This window comes from Gossypium arboreum, chromosome 10, assembly GCF_025698485.1.
Source record: "Gossypium arboreum isolate Shixiya-1 chromosome 10, ASM2569848v2, whole genome shotgun sequence".
In the NCBI taxonomy this organism is placed as follows: Eukaryota; Viridiplantae; Streptophyta; class Magnoliopsida; order Malvales; family Malvaceae; genus Gossypium; species Gossypium arboreum.
The window spans coordinates 26,675,744-26,682,033 of record NC_069079.1 but is presented as its reverse complement, the minus strand read 5'-3'; positions in this window follow the sequence as shown (position 1 = coordinate 26,682,033).

Sequence of the window (6,290 nt, the reverse complement as noted above, 5' to 3'; positions counted from 1 at the left end):
CGAAAATCTCTAAAGGGGGGAGAAATTGTGACAACCCGAATTAGGGCCTAATCAGAATAGTGGTTTCGTGACCACAAATCTGAGATAGAAATAATTGTTTTATAATTATTTTGGGGGTTTATGATATGATTTCATGATTTCATGAAAATTTTGTGATGAAATTCTATGCATTGAGCGCTTAAGTTGAGATTAGGGACTAAACCGAATAAATTGTAAAACTCATGTTTTAGAAGTTTTTAGTATGAAATTGCTTTGAGATATTAACTAGGAGGTCTTAAATAGCAATTTGACCCATTCCTAAGTTATGGACAAAAGTTGGACATGGAGGGAATTTTTGGAAAGTTTAGTAGTAAGGGTATTTTGGTCATTTGTGTGACAGCCCTAGTGTGACCCTAGTCGGGAAGTGGTTTCGGGACCACAAAACTGAGTCGTAAAAATAATTAATTGCTATATTCTATGCTTATTATGTGTGTACATGAGTATGTGGAAGTTTCATTCTCTAATTTTGCCAATTGCATGAGAAATTATTAAATAGGGATCAATATGAGACATAGTGAAATATGATAGGCTAATTTTAAATGGCTTATTAGTGCATGTTAACACAAAGGTGGACTTGCATGTCAAGTTGCCCAATTTCTTTATAGTGGCGGCCAAGATGGAATGTTGATGGGTAATACATATGTTTAATTAGATATTATAATAAGAAATTGGGTTATTGGAAATAAAATAATGTTAGTAAAGAAGGAAAAAGAAAAAATGCTCATCTCTCTTCTCCATTGCCGTGACTTGAGAAGAAGAAGGAGTGTTCATGTTTTCTTTCTTTTGCAATTGCCGTAACTAGAGGAAGGGAAGAAGGAAGATTCGCCAAGGTGGTCCTCTAGATTAAGGTATGTTCAAGGGTATCTTTGGAAGTATATACAACCTTTGGGTGATGAGTCTAAATTCTATCTATCTCATGGTTGGATTTGGGGTTGATGGAGAGTTAGAATTTGGCTAAGGAGCCTAAAAATTTTGGTTGATACCTTGATGCTATTAGCATGCTAGTTATATGGATGTGTTAAGTTGCTTGGGATGTTAGCATGAAAGTTGGAATTGTTAAGCTAATTTGTTGGAAGTGCCGAATTTAGGACTAAGAAGAGAATGAGTATTCGGCTAACATAGTGAAAAGGTAGGTGTTGCCGATTGTTAGATTTAGACCATGGGAGTCGCTATAATGGGCATTAAGATGTAGAACTTAAGAAATGTAGTTATATGTGAATTTACATGATGTTACAAATAGATGTGAAAATATATGCTAGATTAGGAAAATTTGATTAAGTGTTCATGAGATGAAATTAGGTGTTTAAAAGATGTTATAGTTGACATTGTGTATATATATACATACATTCGGCCATCTAATTGAGTATGAATGTGGTCTTAAATCTAATTGTGATGCCCATTTGGAAGTGTATATATATATAAATATACATAAGTATGCCCGTTCGTGATGTTACCTTTAATTATGTGTATAATCGACTAAATGGGTAATTAGTGAGGATGGTTGCCGAATATACAAACATACATACGCATGTGTAATTGAATTATGAATGTTTAGCAAGATGGTTAAACTAGTTGATTTATTGATTAAGCTCAAGGAGTTAAAGGAGGAGAATCAAGCAAGGGAAAGACGAAGGTCATCGAGTAGCCGACTTGGAACTATTTTACCCAACACAAGGTAGGTCACTAAGCATATATTTTGTATTGCTTTAAATAGACATAATGTCTATGTAATTATGCCGAAAGGAATGATAAATTTATATACATGTATGTATGTGGTGATGAAAGTATTGAATGAAAAGAAAAGAGGTGAGATGTATTGAGTTGTTGATTTCGGCACTAAGTGTGTGGGTATAAACATTTATGATCATGAGATTGGCACTAAGTGTGCGGGTTTAAAATTTGTACAGCACTAAGTGTGCGAGTTTGATTATATAGCACTAAGTGTGCGAGTTGATTATATAGCACTAAGTGTGCGGACTCACTATATGCTTTTGAATCACTATTGACACTGAGTGTGCGACATTATTGAGTTGATCACGGACAGCGGATCGGGTAAGTACCTTGAGTTCATGGCTAATAGGCGCTATGTTTATATTTGGAGTTGAGCTTGGTAAGTTTTGAACCTATGTGACAATTTTAATTGAAGTCACGTACATAAGAATTATTGTGGAATAAGTGAAAGGTCATTTAGTTGTATGATTGTAACGAAAACAAAATGATGTATAAAAATGCCTCAAATATCCTATTGATTAGTATATGGAATGTGAATGTGTAACTTGGTATGAGATTGAATCGAAAGGTCTAAGGAACTATGGTATAGTTCGATTTGGATGGAGTAATTAGCCTCGTTCCATTTTGTTTCCTCTTGTGATAATGTTATTAATGGATGGTAGTGCATTGCTTATGACTTACTGAGTTATATACTCATTCGGTGTTTGCTTGTCACCTATTTTAGGTTCCTTGGACTCGTCTTTTTGCGTGCTCGGACCGTCATCTAAGTCATCACACCGGCTAGCAACTTTTGGTATCTTCTTTTTAGTTGGTCTAGGAGAACATTTCGGCATGTATAGGCTATTATGTTTTGTTGAAATTTGGTATGTAAACTTTAGCCATGCGAAAATGGCATAATGTTCGGTTGGATTTGGTTCTATGATGTTTGGACACAAGTCTTGGTAATTCGGTTTTGCTTGAGTATTGGTTGAGGCCTACTCGATTATTATGCCATATGTCATGGCTGATTATTTTCGGTGTTAAATTCATGATTTGGTAATAGTGTAGTAGGGAGATGCTCGGTGATGATTAACCTTTGGCATGGCTAGTCATGGTCATAATTTGTAATATGTATGATGAATTATTAGTTAGATCAAGGAAAAATCATGAAATAGGTATAGTTTGCTTTAGTAACAGATGCTGACAGCAGCAGTGATGTGAGATTGAAAAATCACTAAAAATAGTAGAAATGGAATTAAATAATGAATAAATTATTTAATCGAAGCTTGATGAGTCTATTTCCATATGGAAGAAACGAAACTACCATATGAGCTGTATGTTAGGAGATAATTAAATTCTTGTGAAACAGGGCCAGAGCAATTTCTGGATCCCCTGTTTCGACTTAGAAAATTCACCGTAAATTTTATCGAGATAATTAGAGGTCGTGCCTTATATGTACAGATTCTTTATCGAGTCTAGTTTCATTAGAGACAAACGGCATAGGCATTGAAACCCTTTACAGGGAGATATTTAAATCGTAAGGTACAGAGGTCAGTGTAGTTGAACCTTGAAATAGGGGAGACTTTAATGAATAAACTGTACTAATTGGCCCAACCAAAAATTCTACAAAAATTCCCCCATATAGATATATGAGTCTAGTTTCGGAGAAAATTTATGGAATTTGATTTCGAGTTCCAGAACTCAAGATATGATTTTTAAAGCGACTATGATACAGTTAGCCAGCTTGCCTGGAACAAAAAAAAAATAAATAGGGGGAAATAAATGAAGTAAGCTCGGTAACACCTCGTATTCGATTTCCGGTAACGGTCACGGGATTGGGGTGTTACAATTTGTATATTAAATGAAATAAAATGGGAAAAATAACACAAAATTGGTCATCATCTTCACTAGTTGTTGCCGAAATTTGATCAAGCTTCATAGTAAGTGATTTCAAGCCCCGTTTTTAATGTTCTTCACATTTTTGAAATCCTCGTAGCTCGGTTTACTTATTTCTACCATTATTTCGAGTTAGGGTGTATGTTTAAAATTTTACCCATGAATGATAGGCATGTATTGTGTTGTTTGATGGTAGAATATGAATGTTTGAAGTTAGGAGAATGATCTTTTCTAAACGATTTTTAACGAAAACGAGCAAAACGACATAATCGATAAAAATACCTATTGTTCATAACTATGTGTTAGAGTGAGAATTTGATGTTGCCATAGAAGAGAATAATGATGAGTAGGTCATTAAACATAAGAATAAGGGCTGAAATTAAATTTCCGAGCCTTGGGGTAAAATCGTAATTTTGTAAAAGTTAGGGGGCAAAAATGTAATTTTTGTATAATGTGATTTTTGGATTGAAATAAATAGTTCGAGTGTTAAATGAACTAAATATGTTGTTATAGATCAAGAAAAGCGTGGAATCGACCTCGAACGGGGGAAGGAGAAAGTTTTGGACTAAATTGCAAAATTCCCATATTTTGCACCAAGGTAAGTTTGTATGTAAATAATACATTAATTTCATTTACATTCTTATATTTCAGCCTATTATATATATTAGATGATGTTGAAGTATAAATCGACTATTGGAAGAATGGAAATAAGTAATAGAGAGAGATCCCGGTTGAACATTCGGAAAGATCGAATAAAATAGAGGGGGCGTAGCTAGGTCACATGTATGGTGCCGAGTGCACATCATGTGTACAAGAAAGCTACGAGATGTATCCCATGTAGACAAGAGAGCTACGTGAGAGATAAATGTAGCTAGGTCGCATGCGTGATTCCAAGTGAAGGACACCATGTAGACAAGAGAGCTACGAGACAAATCGGCTAGATCGCATGAGTGGTACTAAGTGTTCACCATGTGTACAAGAGAGCCGAATTAAATGAAATATGATGGTGGGGCTATGTGCTGAAACCATCAAGTATCGAGGATTAATCCGAATTGTTCAACGGGATGGCTTTGTGGTGACATTGTAGCCATGGGCCTATACTTGTGATGTATGAAATGTAGTGAAAATGATTTGTGATATATATATATAAGTTAAAATGAGGTTAGTACAAAGAATGTGTGAAAGAGTGAAATTAGCATTAAAACTATTTTGGACAGTATCAGTGATGTGATTTTCAAAAATCACCAAAAATAGAAGGAATTTAATCAGAGGTTGAATGAGATGTGAAATTAAAGCTTAATGAGTCTATTTTCATATAAAAGAAACAGACCAAGCAAAGGAATTCTATATTTTGAGATATTTACAATTGTGTGTGACTTGCTCAGAATGACTATGTGATCCCCTGTTCCAAATTTGAAAAATCATTAAAAATTGAACAAAACAAATTAAGAAATATAGTTTATATTCCTAAATTATTTATTGAGTCTATTTTTAAATGAAACAGGTTTCATGGTTATTTAAAATGTGTACTGAGAGAAATTCAATTCGTAGTGAACAGAGGTCAGATCAGTTGAGCTGTATAACAGGGGAAAATTTAACTAATAAACTGTACTAATTGGCTATACCAAAAATTCTAGAAAAAAATTAGTAAGAAGTTTTATGAGTCTGGGTTCAGAGAAATTTTACGGATTTGAATTTTGAGTTTTGTAACTCGAGTTATGATTTATTTAGTGATCATGACGCAGGAGGGACAGCTTGATCAAACCGGAGTAAATAGTAAAAAAATTAAAAATATGATATAATTGAGTTATGTTGTAGACATATTAGATTCCTTATATGTTATTTATATACTTACTTACTAAGCTATAAGCTTACTTTCTTTTCTCTCCTTTGTCTTATAGTGTCATCCAGCTAGCACAGGAGTTAGAGATCGTTGAAGATCCGCCCGCACTATCAATACTCTTGGTATCTGAACTCAACATTTTGAAATATGGCATGTATAGCAGACTTAGTTATTTTGTTATGTGTCATAATTGTCAAGGTTTAAAATACTACTTATAGTATCAAACTAATCATTTTGTACGAAGCCTTTGAAATTGGTTTGTATTGTTAATGGCATATGTTATAATGATTCATGATCAAATTGCACGCCATATTTTTGTTGGGTTTTATTTAATAGTATATACTATAATTTGTTAATACCTCGTACCCTGTTTCAGCGACGGATACGGGTAAGGGGTGTTACAAGTATGCTATAAGTGCATATACTGGTAGAAGTATTTGAATGTTGTAAGAATGATTATTGTTCATTTATGGGAACGTCTCGATGTTGAATATTTGGCATACCATGTATGGGTATATAGTGTCAAAGTATGTTTGAAATGCATGATTACATGTTTTTAATGGCGGAGTAAGGAGAGGACATTATTTACAGGTTAGACGAAGTTAAGATTTGGGAAATGGTGGTTTTATATACCGTTATCTGGGATTGCAGGTACAAATCGTGATGTGTAACAACTTGATTTTAGTGGTGTTAAAAATAGTGGTTTCGGGAGCACAAATCTGATAAATAAGTTCGTAAAATGTAGTATTTAAATTATACGAGTGAATTATAGTTTTAAATTAAATTTTGACTTGATGAATTT